Source organism: Cervus canadensis, chromosome 2, assembly GCF_019320065.1.
Source record: "Cervus canadensis isolate Bull #8, Minnesota chromosome 2, ASM1932006v1, whole genome shotgun sequence".
Classification (NCBI taxonomy): domain Eukaryota; kingdom Metazoa; phylum Chordata; class Mammalia; order Artiodactyla; family Cervidae; genus Cervus; species Cervus canadensis.
Genome location: NC_057387.1, coordinates 76,066,851 through 76,083,850, shown reverse-complemented (window position 1 = coordinate 76,083,850; position 17,000 = coordinate 76,066,851). Strand labels below are relative to the sequence as shown.

The 17,000-nt window shown below is 39.5% G+C and overlaps 1 protein-coding gene and 1 non-coding gene across 2 annotated transcripts in view; both read right to left on the bottom strand.

Annotated features, from left to right (window-relative positions):
* The window catches only part of JAK1 (Janus kinase 1), a 244,595-nt gene that overhangs the window by 192,122 nt on the left and 35,473 nt on the right, over positions 1-17,000 (bottom strand). The gene's annotated exons all lie outside the window — the stretch shown is intronic.
* TRNAG-GCC lies at positions 9,735-9,808 on the bottom strand. Its single transcript has one exon. It is a non-coding gene; the product is annotated as a tRNA-Gly (tRNA).

Genomic DNA, 17,000 nt, shown 5'->3' with positions numbered 1-17,000 from the left:
AAATAAAATAAAATAAAGGATCCAGTATTCTTGCCTGGAGAATCCTGTGGACAGAGGAGCCTGGTGGGCTGCTGTCCACGGGGTTGCACAGAGTTGGACATCACTGAAGCAACTTCGCATGCATGCAAGCATGCATGCATGCATAAGGATGGATAAACTGTATCCTGTATAAGTCCTGCTATATAGCACACAGGAACTATATTCAGTATCCTGTGACAAGCCATAATGGAAAAAAATACATATGTCTAACTGAATCACTTTGCTGTTCAGCAGAAGTTTTTTTCTAATTAATTATTTTAATTGGAGAATAATTACTTTACAATATCATGACAGCTTTTGCCATACATTAACATGAATCGGTCACAGGTATACATGTGTCCCCTGCCCTATCCTGAAGCCCCCAATCCCACCTCCCTTCCCACCCCATCTCTCCAGGTTGGATGCCCTGCTTCATGAATCAAACTTGTACCGGTCATCTATTTTACATATGGTAATTGTACAGCAGAAATTTTAATACAACACTGTAAATCAACTACACTTTAATAAAATTTAAAAAATAAAGGATGCTTGTATAGCTGATAAAATATACATTAGTTGGTAAAACACAGAAGAGCAGTGAAACAATTGCCATAAAACACAGAATAAAGGTGATTTTAACTGGAGGGTGGGGTGGGGAGTTTGTGCTTTTGGAGAACCAGCAATGTTCTATATCTGATCATAGTACTGGTTATATAGGTGTTCATTTTGTAAATTACTCTTTAAATTATTTATATATGTTTTACCCATCTTTCTAGATGTATTATGTATGTTTCATTTAAATTTCTAAAAGTCATATTCTTCAAAGAAATTTCACACACATTTTAAACAAAGGTCTTTTTGATCTTTCAATTACCCCTGTGGTTCCTGTGAAAACCCGTCTGTATTAGTTAGGGCCCCACCAAAAAAGAAATCGCTTATGTTTGTGCGAAGTTGGTTATTTGAGGAGAGTTTAACAAAGGGACTCTACAAAAATGTGGGCAGGATTTAAGGAACCCAGAAGTGTTAATAAAATACCCTGGTATTAGTAACTTAGTAGCACCATTACCGAATGCAGGCTTTGGGGGCAGGGAGAGAAAGGCAGGGTGAGAACCAGGAAAGAGCTCTGCGCTGAGCTGCCTGATGGGAGCTGGGACCTCTCGTGGAAGGATGCAGCCCGTTCACAGAGCAGTGACTATAGCAAGAGCGTAAATATGCTGACCTGACTCTTCTCCCTTCCTCTGACCCTCTCTCCGAGCCCCCTTGTTGTTGAACTGGACTAGAACCCAGAAGGAAGAGATGCAGTACATTTAGATCAACCTCCCAGGGAATGGGTTTCCAAGGTGGCTCAATGGTAAAGAATCCACCTGCCAATGCAGGAAACACAGGAGACACGGGTTCAGTCCCTACGTGGGGAAGATCCCCTGGAGGAGGGCATGGCAAGCCACTCCAGTATTCCTGCCCAGAAAATCCCATCAACAGAGGAACTGTGGCCTACAGTCCTCAGGATCGCAAAAGAGTTGGGTGCAACTTAGCAACTAAGCATACATGCATCCAGGGGATGCATCAGGAAGAAGGATAGAGAGTATATCTGGAGGGATGAGAAGTTGGTCACATGTTCACCCGAAGCTAAAACATTAGCTGCCTCCATTATTTTTCCTTTAAAGCACGGGGTCTGGGGGAAAGGGAAACATGACTAAGTAACACAAAACATAGCTTATATAATCCCTCTTCTGCAGCAGGTCACAGGGCCTAAGCTGGTACTCAAGGCTACCTTCTATCACCTATTTCTTTTCTTGTGATTTTCTATCAGCACTTTGACTGAATGTTTTTGCTTGTTTGTTTTGTTTTGACCCCTCTCCTTGTTCCAGGCTGGAGAAATAAAGATGCTTTTGACTGCTTCTCTAAAACCTAAAATTTATATATATGGGATATGAGGTGTGTTAGTCTTATCTTCATTTTAGGCAAATGTACTTTGCCAGTGAGCAGACTTGGCCTCTGGGCAAAAGAATGCACCCTTGGGTTCTTTTTTTAAAATCTTTTTAAAATTGAAGTACAGTTGACTTACAATGTTGTGTTAATTTCTGCTGTAAAGCAAAGTGATTCAGTTATACATATATATATATATATATATATATACTTTTTTTTTTACAAATATTCTTTTCCATTGTGGTTTCTCACAGGATACTGAAAACAGTTCAACAGTTCTACATATGAAAGCTTGAATCTGCTAATCCCAGCCTCTCACTCCATCCCTCTTCCAACCTCCGCCCCCTTGACAACCACCAGTCTCTTCTCTGTGTCCATGATTCTATTTCTGTTTCACAGATAGGTTCATTTGTGTCATATTTTAGATTCCACATATAAAATGATATCATATGGTATTTGTCTTTCTCTGTCTGACATCACTCTGTATGGCAATCTCTGGTCCATCCAGGTTGCTGCAAATGGCATTATTCTGTTCCTTTTATGACTGAGTAGTTTTCCATTGTATATGCACCACATCTTCTTTATCCATTCATCTGTCAATGGACATTCAGGTTGTTTCCATGTCTTGGCTATTGTGAATAGTGCTGCTATGAACAGAGGGGATGCAGTTATCCTTTGGAATTATAGTTTTGTCTGGCTATATCTCTGGGAGTGCACTGCGTCCCTGAGTTCTAACCAGAGCCTTGCCTATGCCACCATGGAACAGCAAGCCAATTACTGCTAACAAGGACCCCTTTTCTACATATTGGCTCTATGGCCTGAGAAATCCCTAATGACCAGCCAGCTTCCATTTCATGGGTACCATGTCTACTATACTTTATATTTTTCATATGAAGACACTGAAGCCAAGAGAATTTGAGATACTTGTCCAAGACTGTGTAGTTAGTGTAAGAGCTGAAGCTCAAAAGCTCAGCATCCTGACTTAAGATTAATTTGTTTCCCACATACTGGAGGAGTACATCTGTGTCTTATCACTGTAACAGGTGGACATGGAAAATAGCAGTAACATAATGTTAGACTGTAATAAAGGTGACTCATGGGAGGGAGAAACACATAGTAGCAGATGTCTCTAAGTATTAAGGCACCATAGGGAATAATAAGACATTTGTCATCCTGCTATCTCATGGTGCCAAGCTCCAGCACTGAAGATGTTTTTGCCCTGTGTTTTTCCAAAGCAGGGTCTTTTCCAAAACAATTCAGTGTGATGACTACTCAAGCACATTTTAATGTGTTTGCTAATGAATTTCCTTGGTATTGGAAAGTAATACCATTTTTCTTTTGTAATATCTCCTCTCCATTCTCCCAAATGAATTCACATTTTTTTTTCCCTTAAGTTACAGAAAGTCCATACTAGTGAAGCAATAGAGGTTGTTCTGATCCATAAAACCATGAAGCACCATTATTACAGACCTTTCAGTGAACCCGCAGGGATTTCTGGAATCATGCTGGGCAAGTTTGTACATGACTCTGCAGGTTAGGATTTCTATAGTCTTTCCGGGGTTAACTAAACTGATTAGTAGGTAGTAAGTGATAAGGACACGACTGAGCGACTGAACTGAACTGAAGTGAACTGAAGTGATAAGGCATAAGGCTGGGAGATGGGATGAGGAAAAGAAAGAATTAAAGAAATCAGAATGAGTTATACCCAAAATAGAAACTTACTTTGTAAGGGTTGGTGGCTCTTTACCTGAGTGATCTGAAGATGGTAATCACTATTTTATTGCTTTCATTATCTTTTTAATTTCTGAATTTTTAAATAGAAGTCACCTGCTCTCTTGAGCTAAGTTTGGTGAAATAAAGAATGCTGTCACCAAATTTTTTAAGAAAGGAGTGGAAGTTGGAAAGTAATGGTTTATAAATGTTCTCCAGTCTATGTTGAGAGATGAGGCCTCGAGTAACTTGGTCACCTTAGTCAGGAGTGGGTTGAGATGGCTCCCTAAGAAGGAGGAGAAGCAACCTTGCAAATGAATCCTGCATTAACACAGTCATTGGGGGAAATTTAATATAACATGTAATTTATCACTTCAGTGCTTTATATCAAAGGAAAAATGGAGGGGTGCAGCCCATTCTCAAGCTGGTGGGGAAAGATGTTTTTGGATGGGAGAACTTTTCACAAATATCAGATCACGTAAGTCTGGTGGATGCTTTTTTTCCCCTTCATCAGAAATGAAAAAGCAGGAACTTCCCTGGTAGTCCTGTGGCTAAGACTCTGCTTTTCCAATGCAGAGGGCTGGAGTTTAATTCCTGGTCAGGGAACTAGATCCCACATGCTGCAATTAAGGCATAGCACAGCCAAATAAATAAACATTTTTAAAAAAAGAAATGAAAATTAAAATCAGTTTAATTAACCCAGAAAGATGATGGAAATCCTAAACTGCAGAGTCACGTACAAACTTGCCCAGCATGAATCTGGAAATCTCTGTGGGTTCACTGAAAGGTCTATATTAATGGTGCTTCATGGTTTTATGGATCAGAACAACTTCTATTGCTTCACTAGTATGGACTTTCTGTAACTTAAGGGAAAAAAATGTGAATTCCTTAAAGCAGCCAACATTTTAAATAATGGTATTCATTGTTTTTAAAGCAAAGTGCACTGATCTTAAGGTTCAGTTCAATAATAAGTTTTACAATTGTACACACCCATATACCTAGCACCTAAAGTTTCCATACCCTTTTGTTCATTTCTAATTACTATAAATACCTTTCCTTCTCACTTTCTGACTTCTGTCACCATGGGTTAGTTTTGCCTGTTCTTGGATTTCATATAAATGGATCAAACCACGTAGCATATTATTTTAGGTCTGGTTGCTTTCATTCAGTGTACTTCTAGATCCATTCATGTTTTCGCATGTATCAGTAGCTCATTCCTTTTATTGCTGAATAGTTATTAAAAAGCAGAGACATTACTTTGACAACAAAGGTCCGTCTAGTCAAAGCTATGGTTTTTCCAGTAGTCATGTATGAATGTGAGAGTTGGACTATAAAGAAAGCTGAGCGCCAAAGAATTGATGCTTTTGAACTGTGGTGTTGGAGAAGACTCTTGAGAGTCCCTTGAACTGCAAGGAGATCCAATCAGTCCATCCGAAAGGAAATCAGTCCTGAATATTCATTGGAAGGACTCATGCTGAAGCTGAAACTCCAATACTTTGGCCACCTGATGAGAAGAACTGACTCACTGGAAAAGACCCTGATGCTGGGAAAGATTGAAGGCGGGAGGAGAAGGGGACGACAGAGGATGAGATGGTTGGATGTCATCACTGACTCAATGGACATGAGTTTGAGTAAACTCCGGGAGTTCGTGATGGACAGGGAGGCCTGGCGTGCTGCAGTCCATGGGGTTTCAGAGTCAGACATGACTGAGTGACTGAACTGAACTGATTCCTTTGTATGATTATATCACAGCATGATTATCTATTTCCTGTTGATGGGTATTTGAATTGTTTTCCATTTTTTAAGCTATCATGAGTACAATTGTTATGAACATTCTCATCCAAGGCTTTTTGTAGACATATCCTTTCATTTCTTTGGGGTATATAAGAAGTCAAATTGCTGGTCACATGGTAACTTAATGTTTAATTATTTTAGAAACTGCAGAGTATTTTCCAAAACAGCTGCATCATTTTACATCCCCACTGGCAATGTACACAAGTTTCAACTTCTCCACATTTTTGTGAACAGTTGTTACTGCCTATATTTTTGATTGAAGCCACCCTAGGAGTTGTGAAGTTATATCTTACTGTGGCTTTGGTTTGCATTTCCCTAATGACTAATGACACTGAGCATCTTTTCAAGAGCTTATTGGTCATTTGTTATACCTGCTTTGGAGAAATGTCTATTGTCTTCATCAATTGAGAATGTTATAACAGAATACCATAGACGGAGTAGTATATAAACAACAGAAGCTTATTTCTCATAATTAAGGAAATTGGGAGATTCAAGATCAGGGCACAGGCAGATTTGGTGTCTGATAAGAGCATAATTCCTAGTTCAGAGAAGGCAGTCTTTTCAGGTGTTCTTACATGGCAGAAGGGGAAAGGGACCTCCCTGGGCTTTCTTCTACAAGGATACTAATTCCAGTCATGAGGGCTCTGCTGCCATAACCTAATCACCTCTCAAAGACCCCACCTCCTAATAGCACTACATTGGGGGAATAGGTATCAACATATGAATTTAAAGGGGACATAAATATTTAGTCTGTAGCATCTATTCAAACCTTTTGCCCATTTTTAATTGGGTTATGAGTCCTTACTGACTTTAACAGTGGTTGAATTTAGCTGAGGAAGTCTGTTTTATCAGGGACACCTCTTTCAATTGAAACTAGCAGAAAATACAGCCTATACTAGCTTAAATATAAACAGAATTTGTTGCGTCACAGAACTGACAGATCTCGGGGGCAGTTTTGGCTTTAAGAATGGCCTGATCCAGTTGGGGGGGAAATGACAACAAAACCCCATCTCTCCCTATTCATCTCCTGGCTCTGCTTGTGCTATGTGAGCACCATCCTTGGACAGACTCTTCAACAACAGCCGCAGTACAGCTCCAGCAGCTCCAGTCTACTTTCCCCCAGGTTCAGATGAACTGGGAGTAAGTGCTTGCTTTTCTCCCAGTAGCTTTGGCAAAAGACTAGTTGGTCCTGACTACAAATGAATCAGTAGAAGTAGCCAGGGGAACAGGTACACTCATAGTTTCAGGAGGAGTCATAGGCTCCATTCTTAAAGCCAGAGTTAGAGTCCAACCAAAGCTCATGGACTGCAGTGAGGGAGGGGAAGTTCACCAGAGAGGAATTAGAATACTCTTTACCAAATTAGAATACTCTTTACCAGCATCCACTTTCCTCTTCTTTACTAAAAGAAGAGGAAAATAGACATTGATATGTCACAAACTAGCAAATGCTCATTACAGTGCTTCCTAGGACTTCCCTGGTAGTCTGGGGGTTAAGATTCCATGCTACCAATGCAAGGGGTATAAGTTTGATCCCTGGTCTGGGAATAAGATCACACATGTCTTGTGGTATAGCCAAAAGATTCAAATAAAACAAACAAACAGCATACCATACAGTGCTTCCCCACCATGGTCTGACTGAAAGTTGACTTGATTTTATTAAAGCAACTAAGCCAAGAGACGTGTCTATAAGATTAAACTTTTTTCTTTTCTTGGCCACACTGCTTGGCTTGCACAATCTTAGTTTCCAACCAGGGATCAAACCTATAGCCCCTGCAATGGAAATGCAGAGTCCTAACTATTGGACCACCAGGGAATCCCCTGTTATTAATATTAATAGAGGCAAATTTATAAAGGCAAGAGAACAGTTGGTCAGAAGTAAAATCATGGGAAAAAATTACAATATTTGGAGTTGGAAGACCTGGTTTGAAATTCTAGCTTTGATATTTGCTAAGCACTATGATCTTGGAAAAACCACTTAACCTCCCACACCACATTTTTCTAAGCTTAAAGTATGATTCTGACATCACAGGGTGGCTTTAGACATACAAACACAGGGTAGTACCTGGCAAATAAAGGGGATTTACTCTTTTTACCTGCCCTCCATGTGACCCCAGCCCAGAGTCACTTCTTTCCCAGTGAGTGTTTGCTTTCCTGAGGGATTTTAGAGATTTCCCAGAAAATCTTTGGATTCGTTGCCTGACTGAGCCCTAAACTGCAAACTCAGCTCCGCGATTACAGTATGATTCACTCAACTCTGAGAATGGTTTCTGGTTGGAATGTCATTGGAGTACAATGAGCTAGATCCAAATGGTGGCCTCTGACGACAGCCTAGGGTGGAAGACAGAGATGCTCTTCTTAGCTGGAGGCCTAGGAAATGTCCAGACTCCCATGGTTTGATTTCCAGCAACGGAAAGGAGTGCCTCCTTCCTCCTCTCTGAACGTATTCTGCCTCTTTGGATTCTAGTATTGTAACTGAGCAGTAGGAGCCTCATTACTCCCAAGTGGGTTAAGAGTTTGGAACTTGTCTGTTGGTAACTCCAGAATTTCTATATAAGAAATGCTTAGGGACAGCAGTCTGACTAAAGGGAGTATCTATAGGAATTGCTTTGAAATCATTTGCATTTTAACGAGTGGAGAGTTTCACTTGGACTGTATACTATTTAAGATGGCTTTGGGTGGGGCTGATGACAATTATCTGGAAACTTTGGTTACCCCTTGACACCACCATGAACTGTACTCCTTCCTCACCTCCATGATGCTGTACCTGACTTATGTAGGGACTGGAGCTATTGCAAAATTTCCTCATGGGCATTTTTGTTCTGCCTCTGTAGGTCTGGATTCTCTAGACAGCAGACAGACATGAGGATGGGGTTAGAAGTAAAAGCAATTTATTGGGAAACTTTGTGCTTGATTGCATATATTCCCTCTCACCAAAATCACATATATACTGACCTTCCCCTGTCTCTTTGGAGCGGTCTCTCAGAGTTAATCTGAGGTGCTCTCTCCTGGGTTGCAGTCCTATTTTTGCCCCAAATAAAACTTAGTCACACACACAAAAAAGGCAGTAAAAGAATTTAAGAAAAGAATGGCATGATATATTTAAAGTGATGAAAGGGAAGAACCTATAATTAAGAATACTCTACCCAGCAAGACTCCCCTTCAGATTTGACAGGGAAATCAAAAGCTTTCCAGACAAGCAAAAGGTCAGAGAATTCAGTACTATCAAACCAGCTTTACAATAAATGCTAAAAGAACTTCTCTAGGCAGGAAACACAAGAGAAGGAAAAGACCTACACAAAATAAACCCAATATACCTAAGAAAATAGTAATAAGATCATAAATATCAATAATTAAATTAAATATAAATGGATTCAATGCACCAGCAAGACACACAGGCTGGCTGGGCCAATGAAAATGTGCATGTATGCACTTCCACTTACCACATCGCTCTACTTAACCCCCCAAATTGTATGTAATTATTTATATTAGGTTAATCATGTTTCCATTATGGCTTGCAACTGTAATTATCTTTTATTTTTTACCTGTCTATTGATTATGAAACTGATATACATCTTTTTCTATTGTGATTATGTAACTATTAGTCACTTAATACCATTGTATTATGATTGGTCAACAAAAAATAAAAGAATTCTATATCACTAAAACTATCATTTAATAGAAAAATCTGTAATCACTTTTTAAATCCAGAAGTAAAAGCAATTTGTTGGGGGGTAATGTCAGGGGAAGGTAAAAGGAGGAGGGGTAGGAGTGAGCTGGGAAAAACTTTAAACCAGGATGCAGGGCTGATCCTGGTGCAAAGGAAAGGTGATTTATTAGGTAGAGCCTCAGACTGTGGTTTAGCTCTGGAAATGTCACAGGTAACCTAACAGGGAGCCCTGGCACCAGGACTGCTCTTCAAAGAGTCCCATACTGCACGGCCGTGGTCACACCCATCTTTACCAGGCTCAGTCACTGGCTGACAACTCAGTGGGAAAACATGTTGCACCCTGGATGCTGGGGTGGATCTAGAAGATGCTACAGCTGGAGGCTGTCAGCTCTCTGTGCTCCTTGAAACATGTTTCTTTTTCCTTTTTAAAAAAAAAGATGTCTTAAAAAAAAATATATATATATATATATATATATGTACATACATATATATTTATTTATTTATTTGGCTGCACCAGGTCTTAGTTGTGGCAGGCACACAGGATCTTCAATTTTTGTTGAGGAATGCAGAGTCGTCGGTTGTGGCAGGGGAACTCTTTGCTCTGACCTGTGGGATCTAGCTCCCTGACCAGGGATTGAACCTGGGTCCGCTGTATTGGCAGTGCAGAGTCTTAAACCACTAGCCCACCAGGGAAGTCCCAGCACACTCAGCTGCCACCAGCCCTCAGCTCCAGCCGGCCATGCTGCTCGTGCCTACATACACACTTGGAGGAGGGAGGTGGCATGCTGCGGTGCCCCACAGAACTGCCTTAGTTTCCTTCCTGCTTCCCTTGGCTGAACCATCGGGAAGTCATCCTCTACCTTAGACTTCTTCTCTTTGAAAGATCTCCTCTGCCTGGAATGCTCTACTTCACTCACTCTAATGACCAGCTCTGGCATCTCCTTCATGTCTCTATGTCCCCGGGCTGGTGAAGTCTTCTCTGACCATCTAATAGAATAGCAACCCCTCTCACAATCCTTATTTCCCTTCCTGGCTTTATTTTTTTTTTCATAGTACTTATCATGCACTATCAAAAAAGTCTGTTTGTATATTTATCCTCTGTCTTCTTTGATTGAAAATAATTGATGTCAGCTCAGGAAATTGTATTTGCTGCTCCATCTCTAGTGCCTACAATGGTGACTGCACATAGCAAATGCCATTCAATATGTGAGAAAGGAAAGGAAAGAAAGAGGAAGATAGGAAAAAACTGATAGAACCACATGAATGATCTAAAACTTGGTAGATACCTCTAAACCTTTCTCTTTTTGATGCAGACTTCGTATCTAAGAAGCTCATCTAACTTCTCTGTTCAAGTCAAGCATCTGACCTCCTGAAAGTGAAGAAACTTGCAAAACTGGGTCACTAAAAATTGGAATTTTAAATTAAAGACAGGTACTGCTTTCCTATATCAGGCACCATGCTACATACCTTTACATACATTATCGCATTTATTCCTCCCACTCCCAACAACACTTTTGAAATAGGCTTAAGTCATGCCTATTTTATAGGCAAACAGACTGAAGTCCAAAGAAGGTATTTCATGTCACACACACAACTGGAAATACAGAATTTAAATCCAGATTTGTCTAATAGCAACAAGTGAGAAACAGACTTCAGTGCTAAACAAGAGGAGAGTGACCAAATTCCCAAAGCATTTGACAGTAGAAATAAGAATAAAATTAAAGGGTTATATTATAGAGAATAGAGTAAGGAATCATTTTTACTAGGCATGAGCTTTAACTTTGACTACCTAGCCCAAGAGAGGCACTATCTTCTTACAATGGGGATATTTTTTTTCGTTATGAAGCCTATTATGGACTGAACATTTGTGTCCCCCCTAAATTTATTTACCTAAGCCCTAACCTCCCAATGTGATGGTATTAGGAGCTGGGGCCTTTGGGAGGTAATTACTTTTAGATGAAATCATGAAGGTGGCCTGGAGAAGGAAATGACAACCCACTCCAGTATTCTTGCCTGGAGAATCCCATGGACAGAGGAACCTGGCGGGCTCTAGTCCATGGGGTCGCAAGAGTCGGACACGACTTAGCAACCTAACCACCACCATCATGAGGGTGGAGACTCCATGGCAGAATTAACACCCTTATAAATAGAGTGAGAGACGTCAGTGCACTGTCTACACCTCATGAGGATACAGCAATAAGGTGGATGACTGAAGCCATGAAACGACCTCTCATCAGTAACTGAATTGGCTGGCACCGTGATCTTGGACTTGTCAGCCTTCACAACTTTGAGAAATAAATTTTTGTTGTTTGAGCCACCCAGTCCATGACATCTGATGATATCAGCCCTAGCAGACTAAGACAAAGTCTCAGAAGCATACAGCCTCCAGAATTACCATAGGATCCAGTAATTCCACTCCTGGGTATTTATGAGAAGAAAATGAAAACACTAATTTGAAAAGATATGTGCACACCTATGTTCATTATAGCATTATTTTCAATAGCTAAGATTTGGAAACAACCTAAGTGACCATTAATAGATGAATGGATAAAAATGTGGCATATATGTGCAATGGAATATTACTTAATGATAGAAAGGAATGAAATCTTGCAACATGGCTAGACCTAGAGGGTATTATGCTAAGTGAAATACTAAGTCATGCAGAGAAAAAAACTGCTAAGTCAGACAGAGAAAGACAAACACTGTAGATTTCACTTACATGTAGAATCTAAAAAACAAATGAACAAACATAATATAACAGAAACAGACTCATATATACAGAGAACAAATAGGTGGTAGCCAGAGGGGTGAGGGGAAGAGAGAAATAGGAGACTGAGAGGTGCAAACTTGCAGTTAAAAATAAATGAGTCACAGATATGAAATGTTCAGTATGGGGAATAAAGTCAATAATTATGTAATATCTTTGTATGGTGACAGATGAAAACTAGACATCATAGTGATCAGTTTGAAATGTATAGAAATATTGAATCACTTTGTTGCGTACCAGGAACTAAGTGTTTTAGGATGATTATACTTCAAAAAGAAACAGACCAAAAACTCAAAGAAAAAGAGATCAGATTTGTGGTTACCAGAGATGGGGATGGGGAAGACTGGATGAAAGTAGTTAAAAAATACAAACTTCCAGTTACAAGACAAATAAGTACTACAGATGTAATTACAACATGGTAAGTATAATTAACACGGCTGTACATTATAAATGAAAGCTGTTAGAGTAAATCCTAAGAGTTCTCACCACAAGGAGAAAGTTTTTTTTTCTATTTTTTAAAGCTGTATCGATGTTCACTAAACTTATTGTGGTATCATTTCATGATGTATGTAAGTCAAATCATCATGCTGTATACCTTAAATGTATACAGTGCTATATGTAAATTATAACTCAATTAGACTGGAAGGGAAAAGAAAGAAATATATAGCCACACAGCATCAGAAAATCTCTTTTAGGAGAGAAGCCTGTCCTCATAGTAAAATGGCAACTAATGAAAATAGAAGGGAACTTCCCTGGTGGTCCAGTGGTTAAGAATCCAGCTGCCAATGCAGGGGACACGGGTTTGATTCCTGGTCTGGGCAGATTCCACATGCCGCAGAGCAACTAAACCCATGCACCACAACTATATGCTCTAGAGCCCACATACCACAGCTATTGAAGCTGGAGCGCCCTACAGCCCATGCTCCACAAGAGGAGCCGCCTCAATGAGAAGCCCGTGCACCACAACTGCAGAGTGGCTCCCACACGCCACAGCTAGAGAAAGCCTGCATGTAGCAATGAAGACCCAGCATAGCCAAAGGTAAATAAATAGAAAATAGAAGGAACGATGGATGTTCCAGATTAAAGAGGCATGACAACCAAATGCAATACACTGTCTAAGAATGGATGCTGGCCTGGGAAAATAAAATAGCTATAAAAGATGTTAAAGGCTTCCCAGGTGGTGCTAGTGGTAAAGAACCCGCCTGCCAGTGCAGGGGACATAACAGATGCAGATTCGATCCCTGGGTCGGAAAGATCCCCTGAAGGAGGGCATGACAACCCACTCCAGTATTCTTACCTGGAAAATCCCCATGGACAGAGAAGCCTGGTAGGCTATATTCCATAGGGTTGGACACGGCTGAAGTGATTGAGCATGCAAGTGACTGAGTATGCACACATGAAGGATGTTATTGGGACAATTAATGGAATTTGCCTATTGGATCATATATTATATAACAGTATTGTATCAGTGTTGACTTCTTGTTCTGATCATTTTCTTGTGGTTATATAAGAGAAAATCATTTTTTCAGAAAATATTCTGAAATATTTAGGGGTCTCTTAACATATGATATCTCTAATTTACTCCCAAAGTTTCTGGAAAAAAATCATACCTACATACTATAGGAAAAGAGAGGGGGAGGGGTGGGGGAAGAGAGAGAGAATGATAAAACAAATGGGCCAAATTATAAACAACTAGTAATGCTGTGTATAGGGTTTACAGGTGTTCCATGTATCATTCATTCAAACTTCTAAATTTGAAAATACATATCAAAATTTTAACTTACAAAATGTGCTTTTAATCTCAAACCAAGACCCTCTCCGGATGTCAATTAGGGGGCTGGTGAAACACTTCCAGTAATTACCATAGATTTTTTCTTTAAAGCATTTGAATTATTTTACAAGTCAAAATGAGAAACTCAAAAGACAGTTGCGGAAATGCATAGCACTAATTTCTTTTGGAAATATAATCTACCCTTTTTCTCTAAGTGATCATAAGATATGCCTGAGTACTGGTCATTTTGTCAGAAGTGATGGTTTGCAATGAGTCCTTTTGCAAAACAGAACATTTTATGATTCCAATTTTGTAAATGGAAATAAAATGTATGCAAAGAATAAAGACTGAAAGAAACAACCATGAACCTACTCAAAATAATTTGAAATGACTTGGCCTCATTTTCTTAATCTTGATGTTCATTTTTCACGCATTCCATACAGGATGCCTGAATAACAGCAGGGTTTTTTTAAGGAGAAGACAGTGGGTATTTTGCTTTTGTAAAAATACTTATAAATTAGAAATCGCATGTGGCTATTGTCTCTTCAGTTTCTTCATTTATCAGTTTTCTAAATCATCTTTTTCCACTCTCTATTTCTCTGCATTAAACTGTCCACCAGTGGTTATTGAGCACCATCTAGGTGTTATGTAAAAATAAAAGAAGATGGGGACATGGGTCTCTGTGCAGAGACCAGTAGTTGCCTATTCAACATTCATTTCTTTCTCGAAAACAGAGTACACCTTCATTATTCGGTGAATCACTGTACTCAGCTATAAAATATTTCCCAGGATTCCTTGCATATGTGGTGCCCAATGAGATATAAACAGAAGTTGTCTGTTTTCCCTTTTCCCTTCATCTTCTCCTCCACCTTGCTTGGAACACAGATATGATGGGTGGACTTCCAGATGCCATTTTATAAACAAAAGGACAAGGCTCACACCCTGAGGATGGCAGAAAGTCAGTCATGTCTGACTCTTTGTGGCTGTGGGGCTGCGTCCCACCAGGCTCCTCTGTCCATGGAATTCTCCAGGCAAGAATACTGGAGGGTGTAGCCATTCCCTTCTCCAGGGGATCTTCCTGACCAAGGGATCGAACTCCAGTCTCCTGCATTACAGGCTGATTCTTTACTGTCTGAGCCAAGGAAGCCCCAGGGAAGAGCTAAAAGAAGCTAGGACCATGATATGATGCTCCCTTAGGGTCCATGTCATCAGTCCCAGCCGAATTCCCTTTAAGTAAGAGAAAAATCAACATATATCTTATTGAAGCCATCATTACTCTGAATCTCTGCAACTAGCAGTTGGATACAAGTTTTAAATTATATAACCCCGATTTTAAGAGGCAATTGAGGAGAGAAAACTAGCACACATAAAACACTTAGAAAATACATGAAGCAGCATGGTATTAAGACACAACATAGGTGGTAAGAGTGAGAGCTTTAGAATCTGTCTGTCATCCCTGCAGTTCTAGCCTCAGCTGGGCATTTTAGGATGTGTGACTCTGGGCAAATTATCTAATCTCTCTGAATCTTGGTTTCCTCTTTTATAAAATGAGAATGACAATAACTACCTTGTGTAGTTGTGATGATAATGGGATAATGGGACTGGCACTTAATAGGTGCTCAATAGAAGATGATAGTAATTTATACACTATACAAACTCACAGTAGAATGAAATATATATAGGTTAAAAGTGTCAAGAAAACCTTAGAGAATAAGTTGGATTTTGGTGGCAGCGAAGGAACTGAAATGTTCAGGATGGATAAAGGGAAAGTTACTCCACACAAGTCAAGGAAAGGCATGACAGAGACATAGGGATTACTGAATATAGCATACTTGAGAGTTACAAGGAAATCAGTATACCTGGTACTGTCGCATTAAGGAAAGTAGAGCAGCATTGATAGGGTAAGATCAGGATAGCACAGATGGGGTGGGATACCAGGTTGAAAGCCAAAGGAAAGATATGTGACTTGCTATGAAAGGGCACAGGAGAATCCATAAGTTTCCTACAAAAAGAATGATTAGAACAGACACAATAAAAGCTCATCACACTAAGGTGTTCAGTTCTCCTGAGTGATTTTCTTTTAGAACAAGTGACAAGGAAATGAGTCTGAGTGCCAAATGGAAGGTAAGTATCTAGCCCAAAAAGTGGCCATTAATTTAATGGAAAAACTGCCTAATAGCAAACATCAGTCTAGTTGTTAGAAAGGTGCTAAGGGGTAGCTTGAGTCCATGCAAGCTTTCTTCCTGTGGTTTTTGTATAAAATGAAAACTTTTTATAAGACTTTTGGTATTTGGCAAAGGCATTTTTCACTAAAATACTTAATCAAGCCAATCAGACAAAATATGTTTCTTTGTACAAACCATAAGATACCAGCAGATATTCACCCATTTTGCTTCTAACAGTGCCTTTTTCACTATCTCATTTTGAAAAGTCCACTTAGGAATGCCATTTGTTTCCATCAAATATTTCAGGACTTTCTCAAAGTAAAAGTTAAGAGATTCATTAACCAGTCCTTCCACCCTTTGGCTTTCACAGAATCACCACATTATACAATATAAAGTTAAATTATTACTGTTTTTCCTATATGTTAAGATGTAAACTAAGCCAGCTGACAGACTTCTTGTAGGCCAGTACTTCCCAGATGAAACCCACCCACAAGTTCCAATTCGAAATTCTTCTCTTCTTTCTCGTAAGTTGAAATAGAGTATGTAATAAGAACTAAAAACAAATGGGTATAAAGCTTGGCTGAGAAATCACATCTCTGAGATGTCATGGAAAAGGCATGAACTTGGAGTGAAATAACTTGACACTTAGTCCTGACTCAACAAGTAAGAAGATTGGAAAAGTTTCGCAATTTAGATTTCCTGAACCTCAGTTGGGTCTCCTATAAAATAAGGATTATAACCCCTTGCTACTTCAAGAAGCCCTTCCTTGGGAGGACTGCATAAAATAATCATGTAAAAGTGATCTGTAAGGCTTAAAGAGTTGTATCAATAAAAATGTGATATTTTCAGTAAATACTTAACAGTGTCTATTCACTATGTTCCTATATTCATGGAGCACCCTGATCATACCCTTTCAAAGGGTGGATCCAAGCAGTCACATATGAAATAAATGTAACAATGATAGTTTAAAAACAAGAGCTACAGTTTAGAATGATGAAAAAGTTCTAGGGATGGATAGTGGTAATATGTATGTACATACAAACATGTGTATGTACTCAGAAATTCCCTGGTGGTCCAGTGGTTGGACTCCATGCTTTCACTGCCTGGATCCTAGTTTGACCTTTGATTGGGGAATTAAGATCCCACAAGCCAAGTGGCACTGCCAAAAAAAATGTGTATGTA